The 27,618-nt window shown below is 40.6% G+C and overlaps 1 protein-coding gene across 2 annotated transcripts in view; it reads left to right on the forward strand.

Moving 5' to 3' along the window:
• LOC132155587 (tumor necrosis factor alpha-induced protein 8-like protein 3) overlaps positions 1-27,618 on the forward strand; it is a 56,114-nt gene that overhangs the window by 26,450 nt on the left and 2,046 nt on the right. The gene's annotated exons all lie outside the window — the stretch shown is intronic.

A 27,618-nucleotide genomic window follows, 5' to 3' on the forward strand; every position in this document is an offset into this window, starting at 1 on the left:
TTTTTTTAAATTTATTTAATTTTTTACCAATCTCTACCTATTCCAAAAGTGCTACAGCTGTACAGACCTCAAAGATAAACAACACACACACAAATTTATCTAGCTGCAGACATACCATCAATATTATATATAGCCTATACTAACATACCTCTTCCTCTACCTCTTTTATATATATATATATTGTGACGAGCGTCCTAGGAGGAATCAGCGTCGCCCTGGCAACCAACGGCATACACCTGCACGTCCTCCTAGCGAGGCTCGGCCTCTCACCCGTCTGCACGGCCCAACAGTTCCACGAATGGGAATTCAAGCCCCATGTACCAGCCCGTGCCCAGGCAGCCGAGCTCAGTCGCATCGCTCAACACTGGCTGCTGGAAGGAAGCCCCACTGCAGCACAGGTAGTGGAGCGAGTGGTGGTCGATCGCCTCCTCTGCGTATTACCCCGCGCCCATCGGCGAGTGGTTGGAATGAGGAACCCTGCCAACACCCAGGAACTCGTGGAGGCGATCAGCTGGCGGATGCCGTCCATCACCGCGAGGCCGGGGACCGAGCGCCGCCGTTTCCCCGGAGGGTGGTCCAGGTGCGACGCCCGCTCGAAGGCGCACCCTGACTGGTCAGCAGGCCGACGGTTCCCCCACCGCGGGATGAGCCCATGCCCAGCGCTGAACCACCATCACCCCCGCGAGCATGGCTGGCAGGCTGCATCGTCCACCAGCACGTACCGTCGGGAGCCCCCGAAGCAGAGGTGACGGTGGAAGGGCCATGCTGGACTCAGGCAGTGCGGTCACCCTCATCCAGTCGTGGTTGTGCACCCCTCGAAGCGGCCAGAAAAGCTTCCTCCCAATTACCTGTGTACATGGAGACACTCGCCAAGTGCCAGCCCGAAGAATCACCATTTCGTCACCCCAAGGCGCCTGGCCGGTGGAGGTTGGCCTGGTGAAGGACCTGCCGGTGGCCGTACTGCTTAGGAGGGATTGGCCTGGCTTCGACAGACTGCTCACCGCCGCTACTCAGCCTGCCAGCCCCGAGGGGAACCGTCGAAGCTGGAGTCCGGCGCTGCTCGCCTCCGACAGTGGGAGAGAAGGTGAGTCCCCCTCCCAGTCTACTAACTTATTTTATGATGTGTACCAACAGGCTGCTGGAGGGGGCTTGTTCGCCAGGGAACAGCGGGAGGAAGACCGACTCAAGCACTGTTGGGCACAAGTGCGACTCGTGGATGGAAAGGACGTCCTCCCACGGCCCCACCCTCTCCCACATTTTGTCGTGGAGAAAGGCCTGCTGTTCTGTGTCGCCCAGCGGAGGGGGGAGGAGAAAAAGTTGCTAGTCGTGCCTCGAGCCAAGACCGAGACCATCCTGGAGCTGGCACATTCCCACCCCATGGCAGGTCACCTCGCGGCAGCCAACACCACCCAACCCATCCGCGACCGCTTCCACTGGCCGGGCCTGGAGGCCGAAGTAAAGCGGTTCTGCCAAGTCTGCCCGACTTGTCAGGCCACGTCGCCCAGGACCCCTCCCCCCAGCCCGCTCATCCCGCTGCCTATCATCGAGGTGCCCTTCGAGGGGATTGGAATGGACATAGTGGGGCCGTTGCTGAAGTCTGCCCGTGGGCATGAGCACATCCTGGTCATCATCGACTACGCAGCAACGTCACTACGACCGGGCAGCCCAACCACGTGAGTTCCAACCCGGAGACCGCGTCATGGTCCTGGTCCCCAGCTCCCCCTGCAAGTTCCTGGCCTCCTGGAAAGGGCCCTACTCGGTGGTGGAGAGGATTGGACCAGTCACATACCGGGTGAGACAGCCGGGATGGCAGCAGACGGAGCAACTCTATCACATAAACCTCCTGAAAAAGTGGGTGGGGTCCCGGGACAAAGTAGCTGCCCTGAGCCTCACTGAACCCGTGGTTTTGGATGTCAACCCCCATCTCTCGGCTGCCCAGCAGACAGAGCTGCAGCACCTGGTCAGTCAGTTCCAGGATGTGTTCTCCTCCCAGCCCGGGCAGACCAACGTGCTACAGCACGACATTAGGACACCCCCAGGAGTCGTCGTCAGGCAACGCCCCTACCGTGTCCCAGAAGCTCGTCGGCAGGCTATTGAGGAAGAGGTCCAACAAATGCTGAAGTTGGGGGTAATAGAGCCATCCCGGAGTCCGTGGTCCAGCCCCATTGTGATGGTCCCAAAGCCGGATGGCACCCTCCGCTTTTGTAATGACTTCCGCCGCCTGAACGAAGACTCGGAGTTCAACGGGTACCCCATGCCTCGGGTCGACGAACTGCTGGACCGCCTAGGAAGGGCCCGGTACATCAGTACCCTGGACCTCACCAAGGGCTATTGGCAGGTACTGCTCTCCGAGGCCGCCAAGCCGAAGACTGCCTTCTCAACCCCCAGTGGCCATTGGCAGTACCGGACCCTTCCCTTCGGTCTAAACCGGGGCCCCCGCGACGTTCCAGCGAATGATGGACATCCTCCTGCAGCCCCACCAGGTGTACGCGGCCGCCTACCTGGATGACGTCGTGATCCACTCCGAGGCATGGGAGGAACATCTGGATCATCTGCGGAAGGTGCTCTCGGAGCTCCGGCGGGCTGGACTCACCGCCAACCCCCGAAAATGCCACCTAGCCCTCTCTGAGGCCAAGTACGTGGGCTTCCAAGTTGGCCGAGGTCTCATCCGGCCACAGGAGAAAAAGATAAAGGCCATCCACTCCGCCCCGAGGCCCCGGACAAAGACCCAGGTACGAGCCTTCTTGGGGTTGGCGGGTTATTACCGATGTTTTATCCCCAACTTTTCCTCTTTAGCTGCCCCCCTGACAGACCTGACCAGGAAGGGGCAGCCGGAGAAAGTATGCTGGACACCATCGGCGGAAGAGGCCTTCGCCCAGGTCAAGACAGCGCTCACATCCGCACCTGTCCTTCGCGCTCCGGACTTCAGCTGCCCCTTCCTGTTGCAGACGGATGCCTCCCACACAGGACTGGGAGCAGTCCTATCCCAAATCCAGGAAGGCGAAGAGCATCCGGTCATCTACATCAGCAGGAAGCTGTCCCTGGCCGAGAGGAACAACGCCGTCATGGAGAAGGAGGCCCTGGCCATCAAGTGGGCAGTCCTGGAGCTGCGGTACTACCTCCTGCGACGCAAGTTCACCCTAGTAACCGACCACGCGCCCCTACAGTGGATGGCCCGCGCTAAGGACACCAATGCCAGGGTGACTCGCTGGTTCTTAGCGCTCCAGGACTTCCACTTTGAGGTGCGCCATCGGGCCGGGGCCGCAAATGCAGATGGCCTCTCACGAATCTGGACAGCCTATGCAGGTCTGTTGGGGGTCATTCCCCACCCTTCCCTAACTTCACCCCTACTTTCCACATTTTTTCGCAGGACCAGCACGACGCTTAGGGATGGGGGGGGGGGGATGGCGGGGTGACGAGTGTCCTAGGTGGAATCAGCGTCGCCCTGGCAACCAACGGCATACACCTGCTCGTCCTCACCCGCCGGCTGATCGGTCACAGCTGCATCTCATCAGATCACGCCTCTTAAGCAGCACATGCTGAGCAGACAAGACAGACACTTGTCTCGAGCCGAATGCACGCTGGACTAACCCTTTCTCTCATTTCTCTCCAGAAAGCAGCGAGTGACCGACAGCCCACCCATTTTGGAGCACTTTTGGACACCCACTTTCACTTGGATTGAGCACTGAAGAGCACCGTGACCACCAGCCTTCACGCACCGGCTTGCCATCCTGCACCTATCATTATTGTAAATAAAATCCACCCTCCGGGGCTTTTTATTGTTCACGAAGCCAAAACTTGTCGAGTGATTCTTCACCACATCACAATATATATATATATATATATATATATATATATATATATATATATATATATATATATATATATATATACAGTATATAGCGTTTAAGACATCCCAGAATGAAAATGACAGTTTTAGCAACAAATTTGCCTCCAAAGAATCAGTGCTGTACTATCAGTGCTATTGTTAACTATAAGGGTAAAACTATATTTTAAGAAATAAATAAATAAACAAATTAAACTAAATAAACTTGTTTCAGTTAAATGTCAAGTCAACATTTTTAAGTTGACATGCTAAAATTTGCTAAAATTAAAAGTATAAAATGAAAAAAAAATTAAAGCTAAAAAGGCTAATGAAAATAAAAACTAAAACGTTATTTAAATGCAATAGGAATACTAGTAAAATAACACTGCAAAGTATAGCTAAGTGGACACACACTTACTTTGGTATCACAGTATTAGTGGGGACAGTGTTAAATGAAATAAATGAAAATTCGGTTACACTTTATTTTAAGGTGCCCTTTAACACACTTTTACAGTTTAATTATACATTTAAGTACTGAGTAATATTAATTAACTACATGTTCTTACTATATGATTAGGGTTTGGCTTATGATTACATGCATGCAATTCTGAATAATTAATTGTTATTATAAAAGTAAATACATGTAACAAGAACACCTTAAATAAAGTTTTACAGAAAATGCTGTCATCCTTTACTCACTTTCATGTAATTCCAAACCTGTACAATACCTGTACCTGTACAATACAAGCTATATATATATATATATATATATATATATATATATATATATATACACACACACACAGTACAGACCAAAAGTTTGGACACACCTTCTCATTCAAAGAGTTTTCTTTATTTTCATGACTATGAAAATTGTAGAGTCACACTGAAGGCATCAAGGGCTATTTGACCAAGAAGGAGAGTGATGGGGTGCTGCGCCAGATGACCTGGCCTCCACAGTCACCGGACCTGAACCCAATCGAGATGGTTTAGGGGTGAGCTGGACCGCAGACAGAAGGTAAAAGGGCCCACAAGTGCTAAGCATCTCTCGGGGAACTCCTTCAAGACCGTTGGAAGACCATTTTCAGGTGACTACCTCTTGAAGCTCATCAAGAGAATGCCAAGAGTGTGCAAAGCAGTAATCAAAGCAAAAGGTGGCTACTTTGAAGAACCTAGAATGACATATTTTCAGTTGTTTCAAACTTTTTTGTTATGTATATAATTCAATATATAATTCCACATGTGTTAATTCATAGTTTTGATGCTTTCAGTGTGAATCTACAATTTTCATAGTCATGAAAATAAAAAAAACTCTTTGAATGAGAAGGTGTCCAAACTTTTGGTCTGTACTGTATATATATATATATATATATATAGTGGGTACGGAAAGTATTCAGACCCCCTTAAGTTAATTTTTTTCTTCATCAATGTACACAAAGCAGCCCATATTGGCAGAAAAACACAGAATTGTTGACATTTTTGCACATTTATTAAAAAAGAAAAACTGAAATATCACATGATCTGAAGTATTCAGACCCTTTGCTCAGTATTTAGTAGAAGCACCCTTTTTGTATTGGACAGGACTGTATTGGACAGGTGATGAGCAGTGCCTGGTTTTCTCCACACATACCGCTTAGAATTAAGGCCAAAAAGTTTTATCTTGGTCTCATCAGACCAGAGAATCCTTCAGGTGTTTTTTTAGCAAACTCCAGAGAGGCTTCCGTCGGGCCACTCTGCCATAAAGCCCCGACTGGTGGAGGGCTGCAGTGATGGTTGACATTCTACAACTTCTCCCACCTCCTGACTGCATCTCTGAAGCTCAGCCACAGTGATTTTTGGGTTCTTCTTTACCTCTCTCATCAAGGCTCTTCTCCCCCGATAGCTCAGTTTCGCCAGACGGCCAGCTCTTGGAAGGGTTCTGGTCATCCCAAACATCTTCCATTTAAGGATTATGGAGGCCACTGTGCTCTTAGGAACATTAAGTGCAGCAGAAATGTTTTTGTAACCTTGGCCAGATCTGTGCCTTGCCACATTTCTGTCTCTGAGCTCTTCAGGCAGTTCCTTTGACCTCATGATTATCATTTGCTCTGACATGCACTGTGAGCTGTAAGGTCTTATATAGACAGGTGTGTGGCTTTCCTAATCAAGTCCAATCAGTATAATCAAACAGCTGGACTCAAATGAAGGTGTAGAACCATCTAAAGGATGATCAGAATAAATGGACAGCACCAGAGTTAAATATATGAGTGTCACAGCAATGGGTCTGAATACTTAGTGATACTTAGTGACCATGTGATATTTCAGTTTTTCTTTTTTAATAAATCTGCAAAAATGTCAACCATTCTGTGTTTTTCTGTCAATATGGGGTGCTGTGCGTACATTAATGAGGAAAAAAAATCAACTTAAATGATTTTAGCAAATGGCTGAAATATTACAAAGAGTGAAACATTTAAGGGGGTCTGAATACTTTCCGTACCCACTGTATATACCACACTAAAATAAGTTTGTTTTCTAATAATACCAACTAAATTACATTTACAATATGATATTTTATGCTTTATTTTGCATGTTTCCTTCATCAGTCAATAAACTGACTACGCTGACAATGTTGATTAAATTTACATTGATTCTAGAGCAAGCCCTCCAGAGACACAAACACACTCACCATTCCCACCCCCTAAGAAACACACACACCAAAAATAACTCCAAATAATGTCTATTTGTGGTTCACACACACACTGTGACAAGCTTGTGTCAATCGCACACACAAACACACTCATTCCCCCCTGCAGCCATTTGTACCACTTCTCGAATCTGGAGCTGCGAGCTTGTCAGGTGATTTTAAGTGTGATGTTGTGACACCACAGTAGTCATTAGCAGTTCTCTTTCTGTGTCCCCATCATAAATGATTTGTATGACAGGAGGATTATGGGTAGTGGAATGCCCCAGGCTTATTGCTTGTCCACTGAGAAACACTGCAGTCTTTATTATCCAGATTATCAGTCTGAACTCATACCCACTGCAGATATGACACAAAAAAAATATCAAAATGTACCATGGTATTAGGGTTTCGACATGGTACCACAGTAGTGCAGTCTTTTTGGACTGGTATGGGATGATGTTTACATGGTAAAAAAAAAATAAGTACACTTTTAAAAAGAGTACTTATTATGCAATTAATATAATTTAAAATAACTGAATGTAATGTTTTTGGACAATTAATTGCATGTTAATAAATGAAAATGTTTTATAGTTTAAAATTAAATACAGTTAGCTGAACTTTAGAGTGCTTTTCTGATCCACTTAAGTATTATTAAAACAACTCAATTAAAGTACTTTAAAGTAAACTTTTAATTTGACATTAATTTGACAAAGTGCAATTAGTGTGTTAAGAAATTTTGGGCCTGTACACATACCTACACTTGCAATCTAAGTGCCCAAGACTGTCCCAAGTCTTGAAAACACAAAGCGCAGTGCCCTTTACGCACACTATAGCCACTAAATCCACCATCTCAAATACCGCTTCTAAGAGAGACTTTCTGTTGTCAAGTCAAGTCACTTTTATTTATGTAGAGCTTTATTCCATTGAAATGGTGTCAAAGAAGGTTTACAGTGTTAAACAGAAACATAGTGTCGATAATCAAAACAAAACTCAATTCTGCTGTAAAGCAGCTCTAAAAAGAGAACAATAGTAAACTGTCAGTTTCTCAGTTAAAGTCAGTTCATTGTTGATTCAATGATGTCATCAGTCAGTTCAGTTCAGTTCTCTTTCAATAGTGTCTGTGCAATTAAGTTGATAGAAATGCCAAAAATGAAGTGTCTTCAACTAAGCTGTCATGAGACTTTTTGCCAAGATCTTGTGGGTTGTCATAGAAACCTTTCTAGTGTAAGTTAATTAGAATAATAATTAGATATTACTTATAATTTGGTAGTGAAACATGAGGTGTTGCACAGTTTATTAATGCAAAGATGGTAAAAATGGAAAAGATGGCTGTGTATTTTGTACATTTACAACTGCCTTTTATCACTTTTATCTGCTTTTATTTAGAAGCACCATAACTTAAATTGTTATTAAATCGTGTCATAAGTTATAGGGAGTACTGAGCAGACATTTAGAAGTTTATTTTAAAGTACAAAATATTGAAAATCAAAATAGAGCTCTGTAAACACTTGCATTTTTACAACATATAATTGTGTCCTATCAGGTTATAAAAACTTCTACGCAGACTTGTGGTCTTCATGCTCAATTGAACACTTAAATACAGGAAATATATCATGTAAGCAGACAAATGGTCAAGTCCAAAGACTACAAGTGTGGGTATTTAAACAGGCCCTTTAAGTATCCTAAAATACACTTAAGTGGCCTTTATTTTATTAACAGTGTATTATCTGCAACTACTGTATTTTAAGAATATACATCTACGATTTGAAATACACTACAAGTGCACATTCAAAGCAATTAAGCACACTTCTTTTTCACAAGGGATTCCTTAAGTACCATGTAAATACCATATGAAATACCATGGTATATATCAAAGTGACATTGTATTACTATCTGATACCATAGTACTTTCATGATAAGCAGAGGCCACAAAAAATTCTATGCAAGTCTGGTAAAGAACTACCAAGCTACCAAATCAAAGTCTACAGTCAAAGAGTTGATACTTTAATGAAACAACTGAAATGTTCAGTAAGTTTCCTGACCTTTGAAAGCGCATCCTATGAGAAACAAAATCTCCCTCTAGGACCGGGATACCCTTCATGAAAGTATTTGACATGGCACAGAGCGGAAAATCTTGAAGGGAAAATAAAAATATTATGTTAATTATTTTTGTCTAAGAGTTTGTTTAATCGTTTGGCTCAAGTACTGTATATTTCAAAAAGTATTACATAAGCCATAAATCTCTTTGTGCAACATAAACATGTCTAGCATACAAAGAAAACTGTGTCCTGTATTTAAATCCAGTCCATCTCATTTTCCTACAGATGCTCATTTGAAGGTCAATATGCAAACACATGAACAAACAAAAGATTCATTGGCTGTCGCTTTTGCAAACATTTAATAAAAACAAATTTTTTGAAATGATAAAACTTGCTATAGTTCAAAACAAACAAAAACAAGACAAAACAGGTATTGGACAGGTATGATATTGAAAAAGAAGTGCACTTTTAAAAAGAGTACATATTATGGAAATAATGTAATCTAAAAGAATATACTTAAGTACATCTTCATTTGTCATTTCATAATTATTTATTATCTTGTCCTTTAAATATTGTTAAAGTGTACTGCTGAATGTACTGACCAGCATTTGTATGTTAAAATAATAATCAAGTACTTTACATATCAAAATCATACAGAATTATTAATTTTACTTCGTGTCAACCAGCATACACAGTGCAGCATCTGATCTCTGCACACCACAGCAACAGACTGAACACAGTAAACACAGTCTGGGGAGGACAGCAGAAAACAATGTGGCCAGAGGAGAATAAGACGGGAACACAGATAGTCAGAGGATTCGTTTGAATTGGTCGGATGTAAACAAATCAGTCTTAAGCAGGTTTTGCTTGGCGAGTATGTGGATGCCATGTAGGCTGCTGGAGCATTCCTTGTCCTCATTCTCCTCCTCCAGTTGTGTTCATGTGTTCCAAACAACAGATAGGGATAGCAGGAAACCAGTACCCTATTATGACAGCAAAATACACAGGCCACTTGTTAAGAGATAATATCTTTACTGCTATAATATCCAGTGTTGCTGGTGCCCGTGCTTTGGAAAAAAGTACATATAGAATTTGAACATCTGTCATATATTTAAGTTTTATATAGATATCTGCATCTTTTGGGTGTTCCCTTTTAAGGGGAAAATTCACTAAACACTTATCTCTGCATTTTATATCAAGGGTTCATTTCATAAAAGCATCGTTAGCCAATGCTAGTGTAGCAGGGTAAGGTATAGCCCAGGTATCATTGGTTGATTTCATGCCAGCCTGTGACCCTATCAGTGTTCCTACACCTTTGTCATTGGTTAAAATGGTTTAAATCCAATGAACCTATCAGTGTTGGAATTGATCCTATTAAAAAGGGAATGGTTTGATAACTCAAGATGCATCATCCTTGGTACTAGATCTTTGTGGAAAGTCATGGACAAAGGATAGGGTTTGTTGCATCTCCCTGTTGTGTTGTAGCAGGTAGGCCTTTTTCTGGTTAGTTTCCCAACTCTGACAAAGGATTTACTTTTTATAAAGGGGTTTTATAGTTGTCTTTTGGTCATTAGCACGCTAGCAGCCGTGGTCTTGTGTGGTAAGTGACCATGCGTTTTGCTACATTGTAATTCTCTCTCGGTATGTATGATGGGAGGTTGTCGTGTTTTATGAGTGTAATGTAGATCATCTTTGTGTTCTGTTTAGCAGGTGTAACTACACATCCAGGGGTTTCCAGTACCTTGGTTGAATATGAATGTACATCAGTATGACTGCACTGCTGCTTTGTTTTTAGTGTTTGTTGTGTAACTGTTTTACTCTTGTGATATGAATGTCTTAGTTTATACCAGTTAATTATGTGATTTATGAGTAGGAACTTTAAAAGTGGGGGTTTTATATTTTTAGTGTGTCCACTGTTTGGCCAATTGTATTGCTTTCACAATTATTGTGTGGTTTGGGGTATGGTGTGAGGTGATAATCCAATAGGCCCCCGCTGGTCATTTCTCTCTTTCTGGTCATTTTGTAACTGGTAGACTTGTGTATTAGGTTTGCTTTATATTGTATCCAAAACCCAATGTTTGAACCATTTCAATTGTATATAAATTGCAAATGTTTTATACGGTCTATGTCTCCATGCTCACCCTGGCTTTTGGCCACGAACCTGTGTGCACTTTTGTAGGGCTGTTATGTCCCGGTCTGTTCCGCGTGGCGTAGTAGACATGTAACTACTTTTGGCCAACCCCTTTTATTCACATAGCTTCCCTGTCAAACAAATATATGTATTGAAATATAGTATCTAAATATCAGGTCAGGAGTTCTGAAGCGCTCTCTCTCCCCCGATTGTTAAACCCGATTGTATTGCTTCCGCTAAAGAAAATAGTCCGCTCCGTCTCTACGGTTAGAATCCTGTGAGTCCATAGCAACGGCGCCCGGGGAGCAGTTGGGGGTTCGGTACCTTGCTCAAGGGCACCTAAGTCATGGTATTGAAGGTGGAGAGAGAACTGTACATGCACTCCCCCCACCCACAATTCCTGCCGGCCCGGGACTCGAACTCACAACCTTTCGATTGGGAGTCCAACTCTCTAACCATTAGGCCACGACTTCCCTATATATATATATATATACTTTTTTTGTTAAAAAAAAAAAAAAAAAACCTAATTATGAGAAGTGCCCTTTATTTCACTTGAGCCCCTGCCCCTCAAAACGTCTGTGCACGTCCCTGGTTAGAAGTATAGTTTCTTGTTACTATGACATGGGGACTTCAATTTATATATATTTTAGCTTGTCATTAGTGAAGTAGTCATCAGATGTCTTGGTCATTACAGCAGCAGTTTTACAGCAAATTATGTTGTGGAGAAAGCTGTTTACTATGGAAGCCTTTTTTCACCACTAGATAAAAAAAGATAATGGCGATTACCTTTATCTCACTATTGCAAGCTTACTACTTTCATTTCTGAATTTTTCACACTATTGCATAATATAAACTTACAATTGTGAATTATGAAGTCAGAATTGCAGTACAGTGTATATACACTCTAAATCCCAATTTTCATATGGTCAGGAGTGCATTTTCCCAAAGCATTGTAAATCAAATATAATCACAAGCAGGGGCGAATTATAGGGGGAAAGTTAGAACAATCCCCTAAAAATGTGTCTTTACTTTTTAATATATTTTAGTCTATATATTTTAGCGTATCATTGTTTCTGAATAGTGGGCATTGTGCATGAATGCATAAGAGAATCTCAGAATTGGGCATAAGAGGGAACCCCTGATGAATCAATTAACAAATAAAGCAAAATGACAAGGAAAACAAAACAAAATTGATTAATATTAAGTTATTACTCCACCACCTACATGTGACATCATTAACAACAAATTTATATTGTTGAACTACTGTGGTTCAAACGATGGAGTTTGTGACTAAGTTACTATGGTTTCAGGAAACAGACTAGTTGGTTAGTTCCTCCAATGTTGCATTGTAATAGTTAAGCAGCAAGCTACACTTACAGTGCACTCCTGGTCATGCTTCACTGAGGGTGTTTGGGTGCAGTTTCATGCTTACTTTTTCATACAAATAATAATTTGTAATTACAGTAAGCACATTTCCTCGCTTTTCACAAGTCAATATTTCATGGAGCAATTAATTTTGCATTGTCGATGGAAAGCAAATGATGAACATCAATAATTCAAGAGCGGTTTTTCATCAGATAATGAAGAAGACTGTCATATCCAATATCTTGATAGTCGACAGCATCCTCTCCAATTTAGCACTCAGAATTGGTCTGTGAAATGGAGAACTGTGACATGCTAACTATCTTCAGTGAACATTTATTTTGGAATTGTTTATGCCTTTACCTGTTTTGCATAATTGCTTCAGTAAATCTATGTTAAACCAACAGACAGTTAATGCACATAATTACTCTCAGTGACTGACCGAAAATTCATTATTACGTAGTGAACTCCTCTTGCACACCTCCAGAGTGCAGTTTTTTTTTTCTGTTTTCATCTGCATGACCCTTTAAAGCCCCTGATAACTTTATGGCCCAGAGAACAGAGAGAGCAGGAACCCCTGTGTAGTGGGTCAGTGTCTGGTTGGTCTGGCATTTGTTGATGCCACAGGTCGTGTCTGTCACTCACTGACTTTACATTATGACAGAGAGAGATGCCAAACAAAGCCTCGATTCACAACAACAAACATCAGCACTGACATAGATGCAGAAACAGTCAAATGCCTGTGTACTGCAAAACCAACTGCCAGGGGTGTCAGAGCCTGGCAGTTTAAAAATAGTTTAAGTTTACTAGTTTAAGAACTGGCTTTGGAAAACTCTGTGTTGGTTAATCTGCATATTCTGGCACCACAAAAAAAAAAGAAAGAAAGAAATACAATGGAAATTAAAGCTGCAAGCAGCGATAAACGGGCCCTCGCACCCGGGCTCACTGGCAGCGAGTGGCTTTAGTAAATAGGTGAACGGTGAGAAATATGCATTTAAACTCATAAATTTAAGTAGAATATATCAATGTTTATTCCATATATGTTCCAATCTTCCTGTTGCCAGCAGGTGGCGCTATCATTATAATGGAATATTGGTCTTCAGATGTGTTCAGGGCTGCACTCTTATCGAACATGTGAAGTTTGGGGAAGATCAAACATTTTATGCCTGAGTTACAACAACTTCTCTTGCTGTGGCGAGACATGAAATTTTGTCATTTTTGCCATGGACACGCTCTTTAACAAAAACTCAAGATTGCCACAATTTAACATTACACAGGCCTTTAGATTAGACTGACCACAAAAATACATTAATGTCAAAAAATCTCTAGGAGTAGTTTGTCTCAGCGTAAAATATGTCACTTCCTGTTGCCAGCAGGTGGCGCTATGACTATAATTGAATATGGGCATGTAGATCTGTTAAGGGCAGAAGTCTTATCTAACATGCGAAGTTTGGGGCAGATTGGACATTGTATGTCTGAGTTACAGCAACTTCATTTTTCATGGCGAAACATCAAAATTTGTCAGGCCGCCATGGAAACTCCCTTTAACGAAATCTCAAGATCTTCCCAATTTAACTTCGCAAAGGCCTTTAGATTTAACTGACCAAGTTTGATGTTGATTTGAATAAATCTCCAGGAGGAGTTCGTTAAAGTACAACCCCTGAAAATGCCAAAAACAACACCAATTTTGCAGAGAACATTCTAAATAACTGACTTCCTGTTTGGATTCGGATTTCGTACCAAGAGACTTTTTCGTAGATATTGGTGTGTTACATGTGTGTACCGATTTTTGTACATGTACGTGAAACATAGCTTGAGGCGCACTCCATTGAAAGTGTATATGCACTCAGTTGAAAGTGTATAGGTGGCGCTATCGAGCCATTTTGCCACACCCAATGGAATATTGGCCTTCAGATCTGTTCAGGCCAGGACCCTTATCACACATGTGAAGTTTGGGCAAGATCGGACATTTTATGCCTGAGTTATAACATCTTTTATTCCCATGGCGACACATCGAACTTCGTCACGGTGCCATGGACACGCCTTTTAACGCAAACTCAAGATCTTCACAACTAAACATCATACAGGTCTTTAGATTAGACTGACCACAAAAATAACATTGATGTCATAAAATTTCTAGGAGTAGTTTGTCGCAGTGTAAAATATTTCACTTCCTGTTACCAATAGGTGGCGCTATGACTATAACTGAATATTGGCATGTAGATCTGTTCAGGTCAAGAGTCTTATCCAACATGTGAAGTTTGGGGCAGATTGGACATTGTATGTCTGAGTTACAGCAACTTCCTTTTTCATGGCGAAACATCGAAATTTGTCAGGCCGCCATGGACACGCCCTTTAACGAAACCTCAAGTCCTTCGCAATTTAACATCACAAAGGGCTTTAGATTACACTGACCAAGTTTGGTGTTCATCTGAATAAATCTCTAGGAGGAGTTCGTTAAAGTACAACCCCTGAAAATGGCAAAAACAACACCAATTTTGCAGGGAAAATTCTAAATAATCGACTTCCTGTTGGGATTAGGATTTCGTACCAAGAGACTTTTTTGTAGGTATTGGTGTGTTACATGTGTGTACCAATTTTTGTACATGTACGTGAAACATAGATCGAGGCGCACTCCGTTGAAAGTGTATATGCACTCAGTTGAAAGTGTATAGGTGGCGCTATCGAGCCATTTTGCCACACCCGATGGAATATTGGCCTTCAGATCTGTTCAGGCCAGGACTTTTATCAAACATGTGAAGTTTGGGGAAGATCGGACATTTTATGCCTGAGTTATAACATCTTTTATTCCCATGGCGAGACTTTGAATTTTGTCACGGCGCCATGGACACGCCCCTTAACGAAAACTCAAGATCTTCACAATTTAACATTGCACAGGCCTTTAGATTAGACTGACCACAAAAAAGACATTGATGTCATAAAATTTCTAGGAGTAGTTAGTCGCAGTGTAAAATATGTCACTTCCTGTTGCCAATAGGTGGCGCTATGACTATAACTGAATATGGGCATGTCAATCTGTTCAGGTTCGGAGTCTCATCAAACATGTGAAGTTTGGGGCAGATTGGACATTGTATGTCTGAGTTATAGCAACTTCATTTTTCATGGCGAATCATCGAAATTCGCCAGGCCGCCACGGACACGCCCTTTAACGAAAACTCAAAATCTTCGCAATTTAACATCGCAAAGGCCTTTAGATTAGGCATACCAACTTTGGAGTTGATCTGAATTAATCTCTAGGAGGAGTTCGTTAAAATACAACGCATGGAAATGACAAAAATGACACAAAATTTGCTCATAAAATTAAAAATAACCGACTTCCTGTTGGGTTTCGGATTTTGCTCCAAGAGACTTTTTTGTAGGTATTGGAGAGATACATGTTTATACCAATTTTCATACATGTACGTGAAACGTAGCTCGAGGTGCACACCGTTGAACGTGTATAGGTGGAGCTGTGGAGCCATTTTGCCACACCCACTTCTGAAACCCATATCAGACGTAAATTTTCGCCAGCTCTGAGGTGTGTGCAAAGTTTCATGACTTTTCGAGCATGTTTAGGCTCTCAAAAATGCGATTCATCTTAGAGAAGAATAATAATAATAATAATAATAATAATAATTAAAGCTGCAAGCAGCGATGAACGGGCCCTCGCACCCGGGCTCACCGGCAGCGAGTGGCTTTAGTAAATAGGTGAACGGTGAGAAATATGCATTTAAACTCATAAATATAAGTGGAATATATCAAAGTTTATTCCATATATGTGCCAATCTTTCTGTTGCCAGCAGGTGGCGCTATCATTATAATGGAATATTGGCCTTCAGATGTGTTCAGGGCTGCACTCTTATCGAACATGTGAAGTTTGGGGAAGATCAAACATTTTATGCCTGAGTTACAACAACTTCTCTTGCTGTGGCGAGACATCAAATTTTGTCATTTTTGCCATGGACACGCTCTTTAACAAAAACTCAAGATTGCCACAATTTAACATTACACAGGCCTTTAGATTAGACTGACCACAAAAATACATTAATGTCAAAAAATCTCTAGGAGTAGTTTGTCTCAGCGTAAAATATGTCACTTCCTGTTGCCAGCAGGTGGCACTATGACTATTATTGAATATGGGCATGTAGATCTGTTAAGGGCAGAAGTCTTATCTAACATGCGAAGTTTGGGGCAGATTGGACATTGTATGTCTGAGTTACAGCAACTTCATTTTTCATGGCGAAACATCAAAATTTGTCAGGCCGCCATGGACACTCCCTTTAACGAAATCTCAAGATCTTCCCAATTTAACTTCGCAAAGGCCTTTAGATTTAACTGACCAAGTTTGATGTTGATTTGAATAAATCTCCAGGAGGAGTTCGTTAAAGTACAACCCCTGAAAATGCCAAAAACAACACCAATTTTGCAGAGAACATTCTAAATAACTGACTTCCTGTTTGGATTCGGATTTCGTACCAAGATACTTTTTCGTAGATATTGGTGTGTTACATGTGTGTACCGATTTTTGTACATGTACGTGAAACATAGCTTGAGGCGCACTCCGTTGAAAGTGTATATGCACTCAGTTGAAAGTGTATAGGTGGCGCTATCGAGCCATTTTGCCACACCTGATTGAATATTGGCCTTCAGATCTGTTCAGGCCAGGACTTTTATCAAACATGTGAAGTTTGGGGAAGATCGGACATTTTATGCCTGAGTTATAACATCTTTTATTCCCATGGCGAGACTTTGAATTTTGTCACGGCGCCATGGACACGCCCCTTAACGAAAACTCAAGATCTTCACAACTTAACATCGCACAGGCCTTTAGATAAGATTAGACTGACCACAAAAAAAGACATTGATGTCATAAAATTTCTATGAGTAGTTAGTCACAGTGTAAAATATGTCACTTCCTGTTGCCAATAGGTGGCGCTATGACTATAACTGAATATGGGCATGTCAATCTGTTCAGATTCGGAGTCTCATCAAACATGTAAAGTTTGGGGCAGATTGGACATTGTATGTCTGAGTTATAGCAACTTCATTTTTCATGGCGAATCATCGAAATTCGCCAGGCCGCCACGGACACGCCCTTTAATGAAAACTCAAAATCTTCGCAATTTAACATCGCAAAGGCCTTTAGATTAGGCATACCAACTTTGGTGTTGATCTGAATTAATCTCTAGGAGGAGTTCGTTAAAATACAACGCATGGAAATGACAAAAATGACACAAAATTTGCTCATAAAATTAAAAATAACCGACTTCCTGTTGGGTTTCGGATTTTGCTCCAGGAGACTTTTTTGTAGGTATTGGAGAGATACATGTGTATACCAATTTTCATACATGTACGTGAAACGTAGCTCGAGGCGCACACCGTTGAACGTGTATAGGTGGTGCTGTCGAGCCATTTTGCCACACCCATTTCTGAAACCCATATCAGACGTAAATTTTCGCCAGTTCTGAGGTGTGTGCAAAGTTTCATGACTTTTCGAGCATGTTTAGGCTCTCAAAAATGCGATTCATCTTAGAGAAGAATAATAATAATAATAATAATAATTAAAGCTGCAAGCAGCGATGAACGGGCCCTCGCACCCGGGCTCACCGGCAGCGAGTGGCTTTAGTAAATAGGTGAACGGTGAGAAATATGCATTTAAACTCATAAATATAAGTGGAATATATCAAAGTTTATTCCATATATGTGCCAATCTTTCTGTTGCCAGCAGGTGGCGTTATCATTATAATGGAATATTGGCCTTCAGATGTGTTCAGGGCTGCACTCTTATCGAACATGTGAAGTTTGGGGAAGATCAAACATTTTATGCCTGAGTTACAACAACTTCTCTTGCTGTGGCGAGACATCAAAGACATAGTCATTATGGACACGTTTTTTAACGAAAACTCAAGATCTTCACAACTAAACATCACACAGGTCTTTAGATTAGACTGACCACAAAAATAACATTGATGTCATAAAATTTCTAGGAGTAGTTAGTCGCAGTGTAAAATATTTCACTTCCTGTTGCCAATAGGTGGCGCTATGACTATAACTGAATATTGGCATGTAGATCTGTTCAGGTCAAGAGTCTTATCCAACATGTGAAGTTTGGGGCAGATTGGACATTGTATGTCTGAGTTACAGCAACTTCCTTTTTCATGGCGAAACATCGAAATTTGTCAGGCCGCCATGGACACGCCCTTTAACAAAAACTCAAGATCTTCACAATTTAACATTGCACAGGCCTTTAGATTATACTGACCATAAAAAAGACATTGATGTCAAAAAATTTCTAGGAGTAGTCTGTCGAAGTGTAAAATATGTCACTTCCTGTTGCCTATAGGTGGCGCTATGACTATAACTGAATATGGGCATGTAAATATGTTCAGGTCAGGAGTCTTATTAAACATGTGAAGTTTTGGGCACATTGGACATTGTATGTCTGAGTTATAGCAACTTCATTTCCATGACTTCACTAAGGGAAGTCGTGGCCTAATGGTTAGAGAGTCAGACTCCCAATCGAAAGGTTGTGGGTTCGAGTCCCGGGCCGGCAGGAATTGTGGGTGGGGGGAGTGCATGTACAGTTCTCTCTCCACCTTCAATACCACGACTTAGGTGCCCTTGAGCAAGGCATTGAACCCCCAACTGCTCCCCGGGCGCCGCAGCATAAATGGCTGCCCACTGCTCCGGGTGTGTGCTCACAGTGTGTGTGTGTGTGTGTGTGGTCACTGCTCTGTGTGTGTGCATTTCGGATGGGTTAAATGCAGAGCACAAATTCTGAGTATGGGTCACCATACTTGGCTGAATGTCACTTCACTTCACTTCACTTCACTTCACACTTCACTTTTTCATGGCGAATCATTGAAATTTGCCAAGCCGCCACGGACACGCCCTTTAACGAAAACTCAAAATCTTCGCAATTTAACATCGCAAAGGCCTTTAGATAAGGCATACCAAATTTGGTGTTGATCTGAATAAGTTTCTAGGAGGAGTTCGTTAAAATACAACTCATGGAATTGGCAAAAATGACACAAAATTTGCTTATAATATTAAAAATAATCGACTTCCTGTTGGGTTTAGAATTTTGCTCTAAGAGACTTTTTTGTAGGTATTGGAGAGTTACATGTGTATACCGATTTTCATACATGTACGTGAAACATAGCTCGAGGCGCACACCGTTGAACATGTATAGGTGGCGCTGTCGAGCCATTTTGCCACACCCACTTCTGAAACCCATATCAGATGTCCATTTTCGCCGGTTCTGAGGTGTGTGCAAAGTTTCATGACTTTTTGAGTATGTTTAGGCCCTCAAAAATCATTCTGGAGAATAATAATAATAATAATAATAATAATAATAAACGGAGCAATTCCAAGAGGGTCCTCACACCATCGGTGCTCGGGCCCTAATAATAATAATAATAAACGGAGCAATTCCAAGAGGGTCCTCACACCATCGGTGCTCGGGCCCTAATAATAAACGGAGCAATTCCAAGAGGGTCCTCACACCATCGGTGCTCGGGCCCTAATAATAATAATAATAATAATAAACGGAGCAATTCCAAGAGGGTCCTCACACCATCGGTGCTCGGGCCCTAATAATAATAATAATAATAAACAGAGAAATTCCAAGAGGGTCCTCACACCATCGGTGCTCGGGCCCTAAATATAGAAAGGCAAAACATGTTTTGTGCTGCCTGTTTGTACAGAACATCAAACACAGTGCCTTCAGTATAGTTTCAATTACAAACCAAAGATTTAAATGAGCAGGTTCTTTTAATTAATCATTTAAACAACTCACATATGAGTCACAGACAAAATCTGTATAAAATGGCTACTGAATTAACATTTGACTCAAACCACAGGCCATTACTTACAGTCATATGAGTGAAGTGATGTGTGGCCAAGTACAGTATGGCCCAGTGCATCATACCCATTTATTTCAAAAGGAACATATTTTATATAGCTATATAATATATACAGCTCATATGTCAGATACTCCTAAAAAAAAAGACCATTGTTTGGTTTTGATTATCATGTCCATCGCACTGAAATCATGCGTTTTAAAACCATATTAGTTTAAACTTCTGATATAGTTCTTTCTAAGCACACACACCCAAAGCACACACGCAGAAAGCATCTGTCACATGGCATGTGATTACTACATTAAATTATCTTCATGTCTTATTGCACTTAAACTGTCAAATACACAAAAGTTTGTTAAAAACAGATGAGTTACAAAAACAGTCTGTTATGTTTGTGAAGGTAAACAGCTGGGAAAGAAATCGCATGTTTAAATTAGATCTGTGTGGCAGCAGCGTAATATACAGTAAATAAATAAATCCACTGCTCTCTTGTCTCCTCTGAGACTGGGACTAATCTGTGCTCATCTGTGCAGCTAACATGAGAACAGTTAGCATGCTTTGCGTGAACTTTTGCCATGGAGCTAGAACTGGTACGCTGTTTTCACTTGCGAAAACAAGAATGGCGGTGCCGTGAGTGGAAACGTGCAGATTAAGAGGCAATAATATTATAATGAGATCCCTTTGTCACGCCACAAAGGGACCCACTGATTTATTTCAGATGCTTGCAGAAAAAGGCTTACCAAAACAAAGTTATAGCCCTTAAACCCAGAAAAATCTGATTTTCATTATATAAAACCTTAAAGTGATGCCAGCATTAGATGCCAACCAAGATCTCTTCACTAGAAACACAAATACGATCACTGCAATATGAATCTTTTGTTAATTTGCTACTTTTTATTCACAAAACAGCAATGCTTTTTATAGTCTGCATTTAAACAAAAGTCCATAGGTTATAATTATAATTACGTCATCAATCACATGGTGAAGCTGACTGGTTTCTTTTCATATCAGCAGCCAATGAGCTTGCTGCTCAACATTCAAATACTTGGCTCGCGTTTTATGTAGCAGTTGCAGAGCACTTCAGAACCCCTCCACCTTCCTCAACTCCACCTGTATAGATCTGCTACAGGGTAATTTGATGTATGTTTTATATGGGGTAATATCTTAAATGTTGAGCCTGTCCTCCAACAAAAAACGGCCATATAGGTTGTTTGTGCAAGCACCTTAATTACGAGCTATATTTAACTAATTTTACTAGGTGGCTTATTATCCGAATGACCAAAACTAACCCCACCCCTAAACCTACCCCTCACAGAAATCATGATAAATTATGATTTATAGAGCAAAAACATTTTATGAGCATGTGTGTTCTTTGGGATTGAACCAATGATCACATGATTACATATCATCATATAACGCAATACTCAAAACCCGAATTATAGCGTAAATAAAAGAGTACAAAACATTAATATGAAAACATCCTGTTGCCGATAGGGGCGCAAATGTAGTATACACTCTGTTGGGTCGTATTTCAGGGATTTGAACAAACGACCTATACGGACCATTGATCTATATATCACTGGATTGCTCATGGCAGTGAAGCCACCGGAAGTGTTAGATCTTACCAATCCCTACCGGAGTCACATGCAAACCACTGACCTAAAATCACCCAATTTGAAGCAAATCAGTCAAATGGGATTAGTTTTTATGTTATGTGTATGTAAATTCATTTTTACTTCAGATGTTATCTGTGCTGTTTATGGTCTTTTTGGGCAGGATAAATGATATATTTAAGTCGTTTAGGTGGGTATGTTTGCTGTGCACTGCTGACACAGATAACTGATCCAACACAAAATATAAGCTATTTCTTTATGTACGTAATTATTCAGGAATTATTAAACATGAACCTATTAATAGCAAGAAATTGATTTGAATATACAATGAATAAAACAATAGCCTCTGTTACTATATTGCTTTATACTGAACTGAAAAGCTTAACTTACCATCTTGAAACAAAGCTTTATGTCCATACTGTATGTAGTCAGTTATTTCTCTGAATAAATTATGATTATTGTCCTGATTGAGCAAAATCTATTTCAGACTCTCCAAGACTGCGCAAATATGTTTACTAGCCTTACTGTTTCCTTGTAGTTGTATGCTAAATTAATAATTTACTTAACCACCGTTTAAATCATTGCCTGCTTCAAAATGAATGCTGGTAACTAAATTGTTGTTGAAAAATTTGCAGTTAGCACCTACTGTATGAATAAAAACACAATAACAAAATTATATAAACAATGAATAATTGTACAAGGCATGTTTGAATTTGTTGTTCTGTAGCATATGCAGCAAAAATATCTAAGATAAATTGGTGGTTTATTCTTAAACCAATCAGTGAGCTCGAATAGTGGAAGCATAGTATCAGTTTAATATTTTTTTTTTGTTATTTAATTATATATATGAAATGGTGTTATTATGTTATGATTTAGACATTTTTACATATATGAACAATATTATTGTTTCTTTTAATAGTAATTGGCGGCCCACCTGCAATACCACGGCGGACCACAGGCCTAGGGTGTTTGCATTGTAGGAATGTACATACTGTAGATACTTCGGATTTTTAAAAAAGCTGACTTATTAGTTTATGTTTTCTCATTAAATTTGTACGATTTCCTATTAATTCAATGAAAAGTTTGGGAATACTACGGATTACCAATATGGTGGCGCGGCAGCTTCACTTTCATGACATCATGAGCAATCCAGTTGTCTATTATAGATCAGTGATATGGGTGTGTTGGTTGGAGGACAGGTTGTACATGTTATATGTGCAGCAGCAGTATTTCCTACTCAAGACCCTGACCCTTTAATCGATGATGCCAAAGTGCCCTTTTGGTCCGATCTAGGTGCCCTCGGACTGTTATTTCATACACTTCAATACACTTTTAAAATGTGCAGTTTGTAATAATGTAAAACTAAAAGTGTTTCCTTATAGTACTTTTTTTTTTAATCATTGTTTTAACAATCTTTTGCTCTTCTTTAAAGAAGTACATTTATTTTGATGTGTTAACCAACATACTAAAGCACGTCAAATACTTTATCATAATTTTAACTGCAGTGTGTTATTTGATATTACATTTAAAGATTGCATTTTAAATGTACTACATTTTTAATAAATGTGTGTAATTACAAACACAATTTCAATAGAAATGACATTAAACTATATTTTACTTTACAATAAATACTTGTCAATACATTCAACAGTACACTTTAACCATATTTCAAAAGCAATTATGAAATTATACATGGAGATGTACTTAATTTTGACACTCAAAATATCAACAAATTGTATTTAATATAACATTTATGAATTTAATACTAGCATTTATATAAATATAATATATAATAATATAAAATTAAACTATAATACATTTTCATTTAATTGTAAACTTAAAAGTATATTATTTCAGTACGATTTTTTATTTATTTATTTTTTTAAGTATGCTAGAGAATCAAGCCCGTGACCTCATTGTAGCTAGTGTCATGTACTACAAACTGAGCTACAGGAGCAGCAATTACATAAACCAGTTTGTCATTCAGAGTGAACATCATCATTCCTGTCAGAGACACTAGCTTAAGGTCATGCCTCCGAGATCAGATCGAGGTCACACTATCTCACCTGGCAGCTGGACGTGTGCACATAGAGCTCAACTTCTCTCTGGCTCTCTATACATGAAGTAAGAGAGACCGGAGCCCGGGTCGGGAGTTTGTGTGGCATTCAAGTGCCATTCTGTGGCATTCTCAAATTACGTATTTTCCAGACCGACCCGCTGACATATAACTGTGATTTGTGTGAGGCAGTAAACGAGAGCAACAGCTCGCTGCAGAGGAGTACAGGAAGAAATTTATTTGCTGGATTTGAATTTTTTTTATTTTTCTGTTAATCACGTCTGTAGTATGTAATTTGAACTAGGAGGTATCTAAATAAAATTTGCTCTCAGATTGCCCACGCCTCCTACAGATAAACATGACAAAATAATTCCCTCCTCCCTGTGCCATCTCACCAGCTCAGCCCAAGATAAACCCACATGCGCATCTCACAAAGCCCTGAGATATTGAACATCATGATGGACGTGATGGATGAACTCAAATGTAAAAGTCTATTATGGATGATGCAAAAATACAGCACAAAAGTACAAAAAGAGGAACATGGTTGGACGAAAAAACATTTCTGCAGCACACTATCATGAGTGCTCTTGAAAAAAACTTCTGCGAGGCATTTGAGTGTGTACTTCCTCAGAAATTAATGTGTTTAAAGTGTTTCCTGTACTGCTCTTCACCCCTGCTGGCTCTATATTGCAGGATTTTTAGCTTGTAGTCTGAACTGTATACAAATAAAATTAAACTGAATGGAAAAACACAACCTTAACAGTGTAGTCTGATTCACCAACAAATGACTTGTATGAGTTGGTTCTTTTAATAAAATGTTTGAATCAGTCAGAAAAAAATAATAATTCACTAAATTAACTGATTCTGTCAGAGTGGTTATTGTGTAAGCACAGTGAAATATTTTGTTTTTCAAAGTAAGCAAATGTTCTTAAAATTTTTTCACATTTAATAAATCATCAAGTTTCATATGGATTAAAATCCATATGGTGAAAGGGGGACAAAACTCTGTAGGAAACATTATTCATATTAGTTGTCAAGAAATCCAACATAAGGGTGCTTTCACATCTCTACCGAGGGCAAACAATTATACATTGTAGCATTTTTCAGCTTTTTTGGTTCCTTTTCACACCACACTGATTGCTTTGGTCCGAACCAGTTGAAACGAACCAAAATGCAGTCACATGACAACATCCACATCACTCATTGGCCATGACGTATTTCCTAAACTGCTTTTCGATTGGTCAGAATTTACGTGCGGGAAAATTCCAACATAAGAGGAAAAGCCAGCAAACAACACGGAGACAACACTGTCACTGTCTTGTATACACCACAATATGCAAACAAAACATTTCTATAATGAAGAGCGGATGCGGCTTGAAAACAACGTTCTATTGCCCTGCAAACGGCGAGCGGGCATCACTCGTAACTTCAAGCGGAGGTGTGCATTAATTCTTCTTAACTCTGACATGCTCATGGTCATCAGACCAAATTTCTATGAGGCTCCACACCTCCTCACTACTCCCAGTTTGTCCACGAGCTGCCATGCTAAAGTGCAAACTGTCAACAAACACTTCCTCATCCCATAATGCAAAGCGCAGCTGACTACAGCAGCTGGTTTAGTCCAAAAATGATCAGTACTTTTTGCAGTTGGGTCTGTTCGAGGTCGGATCATGTTCTCATCACAAATGAATCGCTCCAGAGTTCGTTTGAAAGCGTACCGAGACCACCTCTTCAAGCAGGTCACGGTACGCTTGTTTGGTACACCTTTGGTACGCACCTGAGTGCGATTGCTGCTTTCACACCTGCCCAAACGAACCGCACCAAAGGGGGAAACGAACTCTGGTACGATTCAACCAAACTAAACGAGGCAGGTGTGAAAGCACCCTTAGATTCATAAACTCTCCCAGAATGGAATCCATTTCTTTTCATTCTCCTGTTTTTTGCCCAAATCTTATTGAGTTACTGAATGTGCAGTTTCCACCGCTACAACACCAGATCAGAGAGACAGCAAACCTCAGCAGAATGAACACACTGAAAGCTCTTACACACCCAGAGGAACTCTGGGTACTGCCCACGGTGTGTCACACAGCATAGTCTCTCCAGTCTTACTATCAGCTTGTGCTAATAGTATCACTGTCCATTAGACACTGTATAAATCATTAGCAAATCAACAGCTTTGCTGCCATCTGTTTGTACACCATACAGTTATGGTGACACAATTACACTGGCTCAAAAAAATCCCTTTTTAAAAATGTAAATGTCATTGTATTACATAAAACCAGTTGCCTTGGTCAATGTGATACTAAACCTTTTCTAATTAGCTTTTATAACTGCACAACCTGATAAATAAATTATATTTCCAATAATTATACTTCCAATACCAACTTGCTAAGCCAGAAATTGTTTGCTTTTTTTTTTTATGTCACTAAGCACTGTAATTTTTCCATCTACTTTTCCATGCTTGTTTTGTAGTAAATCAAAAAAAAAAAAAAATCAATGCTACTATGTAAATCAATACTATGTTGCATCATTCAGATTTAAAATGAAAATAGTGAAGATGGACTGCAATACAGAACTCAACACTTTAAAGGAATGTATCAGTCTTTTAAAGGAGTCATACCCTCGTATTACCTTGGATACCTACTGCTGTATTATAGTCTTTCAGGCCCTTCTAAAAAAGAAAAGTGGAAAAAAAATAAACACAGAGCTCCTCAGACCCTTATTTCTGTAGGCATTATTGTCTCGCGAGATCTGATGCGATATTTTGGCTGTCGTGGACGGTCATTATAATAATGCAAATGAGGGGCGCGTTGATTGGTTGCAGGAAGGGGGGGGGGGGTTGACAACGCAGGTAACGCTTTAGCATATCATTACAAACTGACATCATGGTGCAAGTTGTGAATGAACGCGAACGGCCTCCCGGCCAGTGTATAAGTATGAGGCGCCGTTTAGGGCTTAAATCAAACTTCATTCACGCACACATATGAAACACGCTTGCATATATACTAAGTGGTCACACATACATGTATATGAACTCACGCACATAACGTTACTCATATGAGACACGAGCACAGCACACACACACAAATATAAGACGAGCACAGCACACACACACAAACTAGACGGCGCCTCATATATAAGCGTTAGGCAACAAATAAACAATAACCGAATTCATGATGATCTCAGTCATTTGTTTTTTGCAAAGTACGTTAGCAGCCATTCCCCATACCTCGAAGCTAATACTCCTGCCAGTGTTGTGCCTGAACGCGTTCATTGAACGATAATTCATGAACTCGTTCATATATTGGGCTAACATGAACTGAACGTACCGCATTACTGCCTGTTGAACGTTACTGTGAAGTCGTTCATTCTGGTGTCTGTGAACGCCACGCTCTCTCAGTTTAACCTCATTCAGTAGGATGCCAGATTTCTATAAAGCCTTCCAGGCGAAAACCCACCTAAAACCCACCGTAAACCGGCCTTAATATTTAGCGGAAAAACACCCAATCTGGCAACACCAGACTCTCTTGTTCAAACGCGTTCATCAAAATGAACAAATCTTTTTTCGAGTCATTTCGTTCACTTAAGGGGCTTTAAATGTTACTATTAACTGGCAAATTCCCCGAACACATCAACCTACGCAATCTGATCATATTCTGAATTAAGAAATCATTATAATGCAGTCAAAAGTCCGTTTTTGCAGTCAGTTTACAGGGAACATAAATAATTACTTCACCACGAGTCTTTCGTTTATTTGTCTAGTGACAGACAGGCAGTTAGATGCTGTTTGTTACACACAGTAGAGCAATAAAAACACAGTCTTACCGTTTCAATTGCAGGCAATTTTGTTGGAATGGCGCTTTTCCCGAGCTTCGATGCCAACTTCGCCTGATATTGCCCCAAATTTGTGAAGGATTTCGGCGTACAATGTTTAGCACAAACACGTAATGATAAGCCAGTGGGAAGGGTTGAAGGAACCGCGTCATTAAAAATGAATTTAATCCACTGGTCTCTGATAGGTAGGTCCGTTCTTGGTAGAGAAAACACATTTACATGTTGATTCTGGC

This window comes from Carassius carassius, chromosome 13, assembly GCF_963082965.1.
Source record: "Carassius carassius chromosome 13, fCarCar2.1, whole genome shotgun sequence".
Classification (NCBI taxonomy): domain Eukaryota; kingdom Metazoa; phylum Chordata; class Actinopteri; order Cypriniformes; family Cyprinidae; genus Carassius; species Carassius carassius.